General features: G+C 36.3%; 1 protein-coding gene across 1 annotated transcript in view; it reads right to left on the bottom strand.

The window, feature by feature from the left end:
• The window catches only part of DMD (dystrophin), a 2,243,521-nt gene that overhangs the window by 781,991 nt on the left and 1,446,986 nt on the right, over positions 1–14,544 (bottom strand). The gene's annotated exons all lie outside the window — the stretch shown is intronic.

The raw sequence follows: 14,544 nt of genomic DNA, 5'->3' as shown, positions 1-14,544 counted from the left end.
TTTGGTATTTTAACAGCATGATATTGATTACATACATGTGTTACACATTAGGATTTAATTCATGTATTATAAATAATTGATTAACAGTCTTTCCAAAATTCTATACTTTGAAGGCAATAAGCCTTTTATTGAAATACAAAACACACACCCACACAAATGCACACCCAACTCCGACCGACAAAAGTAACGAAGTGTATTCTTCACTTACCCACTCATTCATTAAACATAATGGTGTCTTGTGTATTATATGCCAGACTCTCTGCCTTTATACTTGTTTCTAACTTTCTTTTATATTAAGGAAAATTGTACAAGGAAATTCTTTTATGTACAAAGAAGACTGGTGAGGTAAGCATTTTTGGGATCTGTAGTTTGCGAGCTCTAGTATAACCAAATAAAACAGAATCAGATGATTGGAATGAAAAGTAAAAATAACATCTGAATTAGAGTAAACTATCATGGAATGATTATAAGTGATTTTTATTAAGGGCTTACTATGTGCCATGCAACCGTGTTTGAAAGTTTCACATTTACTGTCTTCATTCATCTGCCCAACAACTCTATCATACAGATACTGTTATCCCAATTTTATAACCTTCTATAATTTTATCCCTGGTTGAAAACCATAAATAACTTGGGAAGCAGTGTGGTATGTTGTTCAACATTGTGAGGTCTAGAGTTACGCTGCTTGGTTTTAAATTGGGGTTCTGGAATACCCTGGCAGTCCAGTGGTTAGGACTCTGTGCTTCCACTGCAGGGGACATAGGTTCGATCCCTGGTCTAGGAAGTAAGATCCCTCATGCCCCGCGGCCAAAAAAAAAAAAAGGTTCCATCCCTTTTGTTAACACTGTAGCCAAGTTTTCTTTAACTCCCAATGCCTTCTCTTATAGAATGAGGACAATGACAGTACCTGCTTCATAGAGTCATAGTAAGGATTAAATAAAGTAATCCATGTAAATAGTTTACAGCAATATTCTGCATGATAGTGAATGATAATAAAATCATTCAATGTTGGTTATTGCTCCAACTCAAGTGTATGCAGAGAGACAAGAGAGTAAAGCCTTTTTCTTCAGATTATCAAGGGCTAAAACAGGTACGCAGGAATAAAGAGTGTGAACTTGCAACGACAACTCTTTATATTATTAATTATACTGTACTAATAATATAAATATAATATTACATTGTAATATGAACATAAATGTTACAATATGCATCTAGTATATACTATCATGATATTATGAGTAATAATAGAAAAAAATTTAAAAGTAAACTAGATAAGCATACTAATATAGTAGCACATCATCTAAACAATGCCCCATACTTTGGACCAATCGTTTCAGAAACTTCTAAAAGAGCTAACTAGTGAGCATTATATTCTTTATTTGGACCCAAGAGTTGTAGGGTGAAAAGGAGATACATTAGTGGACAAAATAACCAATCAATTAATTTATAGGGGAAAGAACATTATATAAGCTCTTATTATATGTGGACAACATGTATTTTGAAATATATTGTGAGTACATTTGTATATATTTTGTAAAATGCATGCAAATGCATGAGTAAAGGGTTAACATCTAGCCTGGGCTGATGCAGGCCAGCCTGGGATCGACCTTAGGTTCCCACAACAATGTTTCCTTGGGACACTAACTTTAAGTTACTAACTTCAAGATGAATGGGAAATGCTGGGTCTGGCTTGCTTGCTGTATAGAACTATGCCTGGATTGGAGAAGCTGTGAGTTGATATTAGGACCTTGGGCCTATATGACTAAAATGGAGTAAAAGACAGAAGGGAAATAGAGGCTGTGGCTTCAATTTAAAGTGACCTGCACAAACTCTGGTTTTCACCCCTGGCAGCTCTTCCCTGTGTGGATAAGGAGTCAAAAGAAGCAATGTGTGTGGGTAGCATGGAACGTCTGCCCATGAATAATGAATCATGATACTGTATCTGCTTTGTCTCACTTGTATCCTGCTATAAAGCCAAGTAAACATACTATTAGATGAAGGCCTATTTGAATTTCATGAGTTCTAACCCATAAGGACATCTACAGCGCTGAACTATATTTATACATGTATTGGGCTGGCCAAAAAGTTCGTTTGGGTTTTTCCGTAAGACGGATTTTTGGCCAATCCAATATGCGTATGTGAGTGTGTTATAGCTGATATCACAAATGTAATTCCATGCATATAATATATAATCTAATAGTGCCCATAACTTATCTTTTTCAGCATTTATAAGGAGGGAACTAAACAGTTTATTTTTATTGGATCATTTTCTACTCACAAGTAAACGTGAAAAGCATTTTATTGCTTCAATGTACAGCATCTAAGAGCCTCTAGATTCTGAAGCTACTGGAAATAATAGCCATCATACATTCCTAAAATCTCTAAAATCGAGTTGCAAACTCATTTTTATACCTGATCACCAAATATCACCAAAAAATCACGTTTCATTTAGGCTTTATATGTAAGTGCAGAAATCTGGATAACTTTTTTTTGTGTGTGTGGTACGCGGGCCTCTCACTGTTGTGGCCTCTCCTGTTGCAGAGCACAGTCTCTGGATGCGCAGGCTCAGCGGCCATGGCTCACGGGCCCAGCCGCTCCACGGCATGTGGGGTCTTCCCGGACCGGGGCATGAACCCGTGTCCCCTGCATCGGCAGGCGGACTCTCAACCACTGCGCCACCAGGGAAGCCCTGGATAACTTTTAGCGAAGCTTGTTGGTTTCCTTCTTATCCTCCTAACCCATCCCTTCCTGGTTATAGAGACAGAACAACCCCCGACAGAAAACAGTACAATGGGTGAGATTTAACTAACATCTGGAATAATTAAATGACCACTTATAACGAGATCGTGGGGCACAAGTAGTTTTCAGCTTAGTTATGATACCTACATTAGATACAGCCTCACAGACCTTGTGTTTCCCACTATCATAGCATTTACTTTATACTATTTAGTTTGTTATTTACATTTAATTTCTGGATGAACTAGGTTCCTACACATGATAGGTCTTCAATAAGTATCTGTTGAATGAAAGAAAAACAATTTCCAGATTCAGGATTGATTTCTTTTTTTCTCAATGTAAGAAGCAATACATGTCCAGAGTAGTCAACGACATAAAAAAAATGTAATTTTATCCTCAGGTTAAACAGCTTTAATTAAAAAGCAAAAATATTAGTAAATTGGACTATATAAAAATCAGAAACTTATGCATGGTAAAGAAAACTAAAAGCAAAGTTAAAGGACAAATGACAATTATGAAAGAAAATATTCGTGACAGATATCTCAGATAACGTATTAATTTTCCTAACCCATAAGAGAGCATCTGCAAATTAATATGAATAAGGCCAACAACCAAAAAGAAAATAGGACAAAATTTAAGGGCAGTTGAAAAAAAAAAAAAACACACAAATGGATTTTAAACATACAAAAAGAAGTTATGCTTTGGCCGCAATGAGAGATCTAAAACTTTCAACTATTGTACTGATAACAAAATCCAAGTCTAAAAACACACTATGCTGACAAGGCTGTGGAAAACTCAGACTCCTATATACAGCCAATGGGATGGCAATTTGGCAATATCTATCAAATGCATATAACCTTTGACCCAGAACTTTTACTTCTAGGAATTCACCTTGTAGGTATATTTCTGGAACTAAAATCAAGGTTTGGGGATGGTAGGGCAGATGGTAGATGGGGTGGGGGATTTTTCACTATATTTTTTAATTTTTGAAAAATATAAATGTATTAACTTTGCAAAGATATAAGTTAATTTACAAAGGAAAACTACTAGCTTCTCTTCTCACCAAAACGTAGTAGTGAGAAATTATACTTCATATATTTTAATAATAAATCATGATTAATAGGATATAACATGTCTAAAGCCATCAGTCAAAAATCTTCTGATTATTTTCCCAGGACAACATCACTTAGTTAATGATAGGGTGTAATATGAGATCTTCTAGCACATAATTTCTGTGCTCCCTCTCCGTCCTTCAAAACAGTCTTCAGGAACTGATGGCTTTTTCTACATAGTTCATGGAAAAGATAACAGATACAAATAACTTATGATGTAAAATAAGAGTACGTTTTGTGTCAGTTTCTATGTGTTTTAAAGAAATTTACTACTTCATATTCTTATCAAAATACGGACAGAAACACTTTACTAGTAAAATGTGTCATTTTTGCTAATAATCTTTTTAAGTATTAAAAAGCCATGCTCTTCATACAAAATGTGCCCTGTGGTGAAAGAAAACAAACACATTCAGTTCCCTTATGTGTTAATTTAGTATCTAACCAAATCTTGACCTAATTTCACACAAGATTAGGTTTCCTTTACTTTCAATATTTCAATTTTAATTTCAAATGTGTATAAGTTTTAGTATTAAGATAAATAGAGTTGACTGTTTCAGAAATAAACAGATACTAAATACTGACTTCATATCTTACACCAAAAATATTCTAGAGAAATTAAAGTGTTAAGTGTAAAAAAATTAATAAGAGCAGAACTAGAATGAAATATTGGTGTGGGGAAGCCCTTTAGAAGTGATAGGAATGGGGATAAACTATTAATTATAACATTTGTATTGTTCATCTAGAAATTAAGGCAGCAGAACTAAAAACAAATAACTGGGAATATTTGCAGCATTTATCAAACAAAGGGTAGTATTATTACATATAAAAAGATTTTTCAAAGAATGGAGATGGAAAATCTACTGGGAAATTGGATAAAGAATATGCACAGGAATTTGGCAAAAAATGCAAACCACCAATAAACAAGAGAAAAGTCCAACCACTAAGTAATCAATCACATGCAAATTAAAACAGCAATGATATACCATCACTTGTCTATTATACTGGCTTTTTAAAAAGGTTATTTGTCAAAATTCTGGAGAGTAAGCACTCTTACATTTTAGGATAAAGTCTTACATTTGTAGGGAGTAATTTGGTAATTCATACCAAAAAGCAAGCCATCTACCCTAAAAACTACAAACATTACTGAGAGATTAAGGAAAACCTAAGCAAAAAGAGGAATACACCTTGTTCCTTTACTGGAAGGAGCCAACTGAAGGAACCGATTAAAAGTTCCAATACTGTAAGAATATCAGTTCTCTTCAAATAGTGCGTAAATTCAATGCAACCCTTAACAAAATTGCAGCAGCTAGTTTTTAATAAAAATTGACATGCCAACTCTAAGATTTATATGGAAATGCAAAGGGCCAAAAATATCCAAGGCAATTTTGAAAAATAACAAAGTGTAAGCATGTTTACAAGCAGATATCAATATTTATTATAGTTAATTATGTGTGGTATGGCTGTGAGAACAAATAGACTACATATATTTACTTCATTTATGACAACGGTGCCCACTTTAGTTAAGTGGATTGTGGACGATCTTTTCAATAAATGGTTCCAGGTTAATTGGATAGAATCTTGACTCCTACTCTATACCGTACACAAAATAATTAATTCTAGATTGCTGTAGACCTCAATGTAAAAGGTAAACAATAAAAGTTTCTGAAAGAAAACATGGGAAAATACCTTGATGATTTTAGGGTAAGTGATTATTTCTTAAATAAGATATAAAAAGCACTAGCCATAAAGGAAAAGATTGATATATTGAACTTCATTCATCAAGAGATATCATTAGGAGAAAAAAGCAAGGCCTAAGCTGGAAGAAGATATTCACAATGCATCTATCTGACAAAGAAGCTGTATTCGAAGAACTCTGACGTCTATGAGAAAAAGACAGGTGACTATTTCCCCCCCTCCAGTGGCCAAAAGATTTGCACAAGAACTTCACATATGTGGATATAAAAATGGCTCTAATTATCAGATGCTCACAAATGAAAATGCAATGAGGGCTTCCCTGGTGGTGCAGTGGTTGGGAGTCTGCCTGCCGATGCAGAGGACACGGGTTTGTGCCCCGGTCCGGGAGGATCCCACATGCCGCGGGGCGGCTGGGCCCGTGAGCCATGGCCACTGAGCCTGTGTGTCCAGAGTCTGTGCGTCCGGAGCCTGTGCTCCACAACGGGAGAGGCCACAACAGTGAGAGGCCCGCATACCGCAAAAAAAAAAAAAAAGATAAAAAAAAAAACCACAATGAGGTACCAGTTCACATCCACTGGAATGGATAAAAGGAAAAAGAATGAAAGTACATATTCTTGATGAGGATGTGGAACAACTGGAACTCTCATACACTGCTGGTGAGAGTGAACTGGTAAACTACATTGGAAAACTGGTGGTATTTCCAAAGCCAAACACACACATAACTTATGACCCAGCCATTCTATTTCAAGTATATCCTAAAGAAAAATGCACAAACACGCAGTAAAGGACATGTACATCATAACAGCATTATTCATAATAGCCTCATACTAGACACAACCCAAATAACTACCAACAGTAGAATGGATAAACTGTGGTATATTCACACAATGGGACACTATAAAGAGAATAAGAAAACAGACTACAGTACCTGCAGTAGCACAGAAGAATCTCACAGAAATAATGATGAACAGAATTCAAACATAAGAGCATATACAGGTACTGTATGATTCCATTTATATTAATTTCAAAGACAGGCAAAACTAATAGAGGTGTTAGAAATCAGGAAAGTACTTATCCTTGAGTGAGGGTGGTAGCTGGGAAAGGGTTAATAACTGGGAAGAAACATGAGGGAGACTCCTAGGGTAATGTTCGAATTCTTGATCTGGGTGCTAGGAGCATGGGTATGAAAGCTTATTAAAAAATCCATCACCTTCTATTGTTATTATTTGTGCACTTCTTATTTATGCATTTCTTTTCCTTCAATTTAAAAGATTTCATGAAAATATTTTTAAAGCCTTAAAAGTATTCATTCCTGGGCTTCCCTGGTGGCGCAGTGGTTGAGAGTCCGCCTGCCGATGCAGGGGACACGGGTTCGTGCCCCGGTCCGGGAAGATCCCACATGCCGCGGAGCGGCTGGGCCCGTGAGCCATGGCCACTCAGCCTGCGCGTCCGGAGCCTGTGCTCCGCAACGGGAGAGGCCACAACAGTGAGAGGCCTGCGTAGCGCAAAAAAATAAACCAAAACAAAAAGAATTCATTCCTTTCAATTAACACATGAGGAAATTAGGCTCAAAACTATAAATAATATTCCTAAGTTTACTAGTAAGTGAAAAAACTTGGCTTTAAACATTTGGGTTTTCCTGACTCCAAATTCTACTCTTTCCTTTTCTCTTCCCTCCCAAAACATATGTTCTGCTATCTTTCCAAATCTAACATATTACTTGATAAATGGAGTATTAAAATTCACACTTTTCAAAAGTTTTCATTTTTGTGAGAACAGTCTATACCATTAATTCACATTATCACTAATGAGATACATATTTAGATGTCAACTTTAATATAAAACAATATAAATGAGATGTATTTCAATATATTTCAAATATAAACATATTTTGAAAACAAAAGAACTACTATTTGATATTTGTTAATTCATGACTCTATTATATGAGACTACAAGATAAATTAGATTGCTTATTGAATAAATTGTTAGATTTTGATTAATCCAAAGTCATGATTAAATGATCTTCATATAACTGCAATAAGTAACTTATATATTTTGGTAGATTTGTTATTCATTTAAAAATGTTCTTTTACTTTTGATGTAAATGCTATAATTTTTATTTAAAAATCATAAAGAGATCAACTTCAATTTATAATATAAAACTTTCTAACATAAAAATTCAAATAAGCAAAAGAAAAATCAAAACCAAAAACAGTACATCTTATATAATTTCACAGACACTCTTAAGATAAAACCACTGTCATAGACCAATAGGAAAAAGACCAATGCTCAAATGAAAAAAAAAAAGAAGGATCAGAAACAGACAATTCGTGAAAGAACTATAACTGATGTATAAGTCTATTTTTTCTATTCTTTTGCAAATTCTTTTCCCATTTAGCAGAGTTCCCTGTGCTATACAGTACCTATAAATCTATTAAACTGTTTACCTTCACTAGGAACTACAGGAACAAAATTCACACAGTGAGCTTCAAATCGATTGATTTGGCAACGATTTAAAAAATTTTGCCTTATATTAGTAAATGGTGGTATCATACAATAACAATAGTTCAGGGAATTGGCCCTTCTCATACACTGCTGGTAAGCAAGTATGTTGGAATATCCCCGAGGGTTGGGGTTGGGAGTGAATGGAGCAGAGTTTTTGCAGTACCTATCCAAATATAAACACATTCTTACACTTAGACCACAAATTCTACTTCTAATAGTTTATCTTAAGGTGACAATGATGTGTACGTATATTCAACTATAAGAATGTTTGCCATAGCCTCATATACAGATAGATGCAAAACATTGAAAATAGCTTACATGCTCACCAACAGGGTATGGGTTGAAAATTATGGGACATCCATCCAGTGAAATACTCTGCAGCCATTTAAAAAGTGCTGTAGATAAATATTTAGTGATATGGAAAAATGTACGCTGTACCAAAAGTTTAACAGTTGCAATATCTGGGTAACAGATTGCCTTTTCTTAGTTGCATTTTTAATTTTTCTGCAATGAATATGTACTGCTTTTTAATAAGAAAATGACTATTTTAAATAAGTACACATGTACACTTCTTCTACAGAAACAGAATATTTGTGCAGTACTTAACAATGTGTCCAGCTTTATTCTAAGTGGTTTTTTTTTTTTTTTTTTTTTTTTTGGCGGTACGCGGGCCTCTCACTGCTGTGGCCTCTCCCGTTGCGGAGCACTGGCTCCGGACGCGCAGGCTCAGCAGCCATGGCCCACGGGCCCAGCCGCTCCGCGGCATGTGGGATCCTCCTGGACCGGGGCACGAACCCGTGTCCCCCGCATCTGCAGGCGGACTCTCAACCACTGCGCCACCAAGGAAGCCCTATTCTAAGTGTTTCTGATATCTCAACATTTAGTAATAACAACTCTATGATGTAGGTACTGCTCTTGTCCCCATTTTACACATGAAAAACTGACACAGAGAGGCTGAGTGACTTGCCTAAGGTCACACAGCCAATAAGAGGTAACTGAACCAGGATTTGAACCCAATAAGTGAAGTTTAGAAGCACATGCTCTTAACCACTGTACTATTTTCTCTCCCTTTCCCTTTAATATATGACTTTGAGAAAACAGACTGATATGAGTACAAAAGAAAGTCCACTTTCTTTCACAGCATTTCCTGAAATAAATTCCTTTAGTTACTGATTGGATCTTACTACAATTTCTTCATAACTTTGAAAATATGTGGGATGATAAAGTCCTATTGCCCTTGCAACTACCAAATTCAACTTCCAAAATTGCCACTCGTTGTTTCATTTTCTTGCTTAAGTCATAGGACTGATTCGCAATTTTCTCCAAATTCTTTAGCCTGCCTTTTGAAAAAATAGCTTGCAACAATTTGGCCTTATCTACCATTCTTCACATCTTTCTAATTACAAAACTCCATTTTGGTGAAAATGGTGACTTCATTGTTCTTGTTACACCCCTTGACTTTTCTTCCTTCTGTTTCCCGGTCATCGTCTACTCTGCCATTAAAATGTCTTCTTTTCCCTCAATAAACTATCTCTCTTCCTAATTGACACATATAAAACCCATCTCCATCCTTCATGTTTTGGGTAATGAAAGTGCCGTCTCCTCAGAGAAGACTGCCTGATCCCTCTGGATGGAAATAATTATTCTTTCTAATAAATTCTGTGGCATGTATTATCTGTGCTACTTCATCAGATCCTGTCAGTTATTGCTTTCTTTCTCTACTTTACTCTTCTCTTTCAACTTGTATCTTCCTCCCTTACCTCTCCAAAAAAGCTTGAACGCACACACACACACACACACACACACAACCACACATCACACACACACAGCCACAACTGAATTTATATATTTGCATACCCCGACCACCTTCCTTTACATGGTATAACGTTTGTTAAATGAACAATCACACAAACCAATCAATCTTTTGCTAATAGGACACAGAAGAGATAAGGCAAAGCTGACAAATAAAAGCAGGGCTCTCTTCAAAGTACTTATGTTCTCACATGTCACATTTCTAACTCTTCTTTTTGTTTTAGTCTAAGTGTGAATGCCCAAGCTCACTAGAACAGCAAGAACAGGTCTTGCCTGGCAGCTGCTCTGATGAAATGTGATTTGGAGAACACAGGAGTATGAAAGGGTAGGATCTGGTAAGTCAAGAGGATTAAGGAACACACGTAGAAGACTCAAATCTTGACATATTTTCTTGTCAGCTATAATGATGTCACGGATTCTGGAGCTAGAGACAAGACTAGATTTACATTAACTACAGCACTCGCAGGAACATTCAATTAGTTCAGTGATGACATATCTAGTAACTACTTTTGTTCAGGCCATTCCCCTATATACTATCCATAAATCTACTGCCTTTTTAGTTGATTCAAGTCATCCACTGTATGACTAAGTATAAACCTTCACTGCCAATACTCATCCACCTTGAAAAAAGCTAAGTAACAGTGCATTCTGAAGGCATCTTAAAAACTACTCTCTTGGAAGTTTTTTAAACTTCCAAAATTCAGTACTACCAATTACATAAGTCGTGTAGAACATTACCTTCCTTTGGATAAAATACATTTGGTATGAAATATTTGGAGACCTCATTTCACCCTGAATATTTTTCTATCTCAATAAACTAAAGCTACTAGAGAACCAGAACTTAGGAAAGATATTCTCAGGCACAAAACTCAATTATTTTTTACAAGTGGTCTCATGGTAAAATATGTCTCACTAGGAGGTCATTTATTTTCTTTCCCTCTGGAAATTTAATAAAAGAATAAAGAATATAAAACAAAAATATACATTATGGTTATATGCCACCAGACATTTTAAAATTATAAATCCATATACAATTTTAAAGTGACCAATTACAATTCATTTTTAGGACAGTCACCCTCCCAATGGCATAACCCTTGGGATTTTACTTTACAAGTAGGTGGATTTTCTTTTTAAAGTATGTGGCTATTACTTACAATGTTTAAAGATCTATATTTCCTATACTGCTTCTAGTTTTAAGTGAAAGTAACAGTGAAGTCTCCTGTATCAAATCACAGTGTATATTAGTTTCACTGCATAACCACTCCATTACCAGACCTGAATTTTGTTATTATTGCTGAAGATCTGAAATGCATAATACATGATGAGGTAAGTGAACATTTCTAGGGAGACTTCAAAGTCAGTAAAGTTTGATGTACAATAAACAGGTTTGCAGCCCTTGGAGAACTCTGCCCTTATTACCACACTAAACCCATACTGGTTTTTAAATAAACCTTGGTGTTCACAGGCCGTATTCTTGTTCATTAATTTCTTAGTTTGCAGTAAAAGCAACTAACTTCATGGTAAAATAATCCTTAATAATACACATAGTTCATGGAAAATATTTTTTGACTGTTCACCTTGATTCGAACCTCCCCTAAAGTTAGGCAACAAGCCCTATAACGGCACCCACAGGCATTAGACAAGTAAAGCGAATTGGTGGAATTCATTTGTCCAAACTTGAATAGCTATCGTTTATCTTCTACATGGATTGTATAGGGATTTACACCCACGTAACTATCCACCTACTCACACACTCTTTACTACATAATGTGATTTTGATCATATACTGTTTAAACCCTAAGGACAATAAAACTCACAAAGAAGTTAAAATGTAAATATGACACATGCACACCACAGAATGTGTTGTTACAAATTAACCCCATACTTTTCTTTCCCCCTCTCTCCTAGGCCATACTCATTCTAAAACAAGGGAAGAGCTATTCGATTTTCACAGTCTTTCACATCAGCAGTCTTTGCTCTGATTTGCTTAAAGGACCTTAGCAGCAGCCTGGCTGATATAGAAAAAGGTCCTTCGGATTCTTAGGAAACACTGCTTTTTATTTGGTATTTGTTTGTTTTGTTCATTAGTTTAGTTTCATTTGACCAAAATTCATGGGAAATTAAGCCAGGATCTGTGTAATTTTACCCAAGGAAGAAGAATCATAACAAATTATAATAGCTTAATATTTTTAAGATAGTCCTTGAGGTGTCAGTTAAAATTAGCTGTTTTAATAATAGCATTAAAAAAATCAGTCTTGGGCTTCCCTGGTGGCGCAGTGGTTGAGAGTCCGCCTGCCGATGCAGGGGACACGGGTTTGTGCCCCGATCGGGGAAGATCCCACATGCCATGGAGCGGCTGGGCCCGTGAGCCATGGCCGCTGCGCCTGTGCGTCCGGAGCCTGTGCTCCGTAACGGGAGAGGCCACAGCAGTGAGAGGCCCGTGTACTGCAAATAAAAAAAAAAAATCAGTCTTCTTTTTTGTTAATTTTATATAAATCACTGTATTCCAGAATATGCACTTCAGAGATAAAAACGGGTGGGGGAATACACTGCATAATAACTTATCCTCAATTTTTGAAGTTAGAAGTTTCATTAAAAAAACACTTTATTGGGCTTCCCTGGTGGTGCAGCGGATAAGAATCCGCCTATCAGTGCAGGGGTCACGGGTTCGAGCCCTGAGCCAGGAAGATCCCACATGCCACACAGCAACTAAGCCAGTGTGCCACAACTACTGAGCCTACGCTCTAGAGCCCGTGAGCCACAACTACTGAAGCCCACATACCACAACTACCGAAGCCCATGTGCCGCAACTACTGAAGCCCGCACGCCTAGAGCCCATGCTCTGCAACAAGAGAAGCCACCGTAATGAGAAGCCTGTGTACTGCAACAAAGACTAGCCCCCGCTCGCCGCAACTAGAGAAAGACCGCACGCAGCAACGAAGCCCCAATGCAGCCAAAAATAAATAAATGCATTTATAAAAACAATTAAAAAATAAAAAACACTTTATTTAAATATAACTTTAAACTTAAATCAGTTAAAGGTAAATACAATTTAAAAATCAGTTCCTCAGTTGTACTTGCCACACTTTCAGTGCTCAAAATCCACAAAGAATTGGAAAGCACAGAGAACAAAGCCATCACTGCAAAAAGTTATTTTGGACAGCGCTACAAGCCAATGTTGCAGTACTTGCTTCGGGGTTGATGCATCTAAAAGACTTATTAATCCTCATGGTTTTAAAGCAGAACAAAATATTTTAGAAAATAATTAATCCAGGAGTGTTCGAATACATAAACACATTTGATAGTTTTGCTGACATGACAATGGACTGCTGTTTTTCATCTCAACATCTCTGGCTAGAATGTTTGTTGTTTTCCAAAACTCATTCCTTTAAAGAAAGAAATTCAGCACGTTGAAAAGGAGTCCTATCTCTGCCCTCTTCTGAATGAAATCATTTTATTATGATGTTTAAAAATATCAAGATTAAAAAAGTATTTTTGTAACAAATGATATAATCCGCATAGCTCACATTTATGTTTTCTCATTGTTGCAAATTGATGCATTATTGTTATTTATACCGTGAAGTAAATGCATGTTGCATTACCCACGAAATAAAACATGCCTGACAATGAAGAAAATCATTGCCCCTGGGAGTTTTAATCTTAGTGATAAATAAAATAATAATATGATATAGAATAGTTACTACTGGAAATGGTGATACTAAAAGAGGGAGTTTATTGGTTTTGAACACAAAAATGGGAGGATGTGTCACTGGCATATGGGAAGTTGAAATTTTACTAGGTGTGCAGAAAATATGAGGAAAGAGAATAAAACTTGAAAGCGGATGGGTCCCTTGTGTAGTCAGAAGAGAACAGAGCACAGAAAGGATTTTGAAGAAGACAAGAAAATTTGATTTCTTTGGAAAAAACCAAGAAATCTGGGCAGAAGTCAGGGCCAAAACAATTAACTTTTCTGCCAGGATTTTTGCTCTAAGCCCATTTCAACAAGGGTCCAGGGCAGGAGGCAGCAAACTATGGCTCATGGTTCACATCCGGCTCCCACTTATTTTTGCACAGTCTGAGAGCTAAGAATGTTTTATACATTTTAAATAACTGACAAAAAATCAAAAGACACATGATGCATGAAAATTAAATGAAATTAAATAAAATTCAAATTTGTGCTCATGAATAAAATATTATTGGGACCTGATGATGAAATAACATTCCTATTTTAAGGCAAGACGAGAAAAATTTAAACATAAAAATTTTCCCTGCCCATTTGGTCCTCCTCTCTCCCCTCTAGTGTTCATTGTGCATCTGAATTATGCATTAACCAGACCCCCGCAACGGCAGAAATACCTGCTCCACCATAAAGAGCCATCTTCCTTTTTCTGGTAACAGCCATATAACTCCTTAGAAGATAACATTCCTTTCTCAATCCTGTAAGGGGTCATGATGAGCCATCACTTGCCTTGTACGTACAGACATCTTTGTTGAACCTCATGTACAGAGCCAATACATCATTTCCCTTAAAGACAGCAGTTGGTGTAGAACAGACTGGGTCACATGACCTGGGGAGCTATGGGCTACACCTAATTAAGTTCTCAGCTTAAATATTTACTTATGACCGTATTACTATTACTAGTTAGAGTAGTTGTATTCTGCCTATTTTACAGGATTATTGTTT

The sequence above is a fragment of the Globicephala melas genome, chromosome X (assembly GCF_963455315.2).
Source record: "Globicephala melas chromosome X, mGloMel1.2, whole genome shotgun sequence".
NCBI classification, from domain to species: Eukaryota; Metazoa; Chordata; class Mammalia; order Artiodactyla; family Delphinidae; genus Globicephala; species Globicephala melas.
This window is presented reverse-complemented; position numbering and strand designations above follow the sequence as displayed.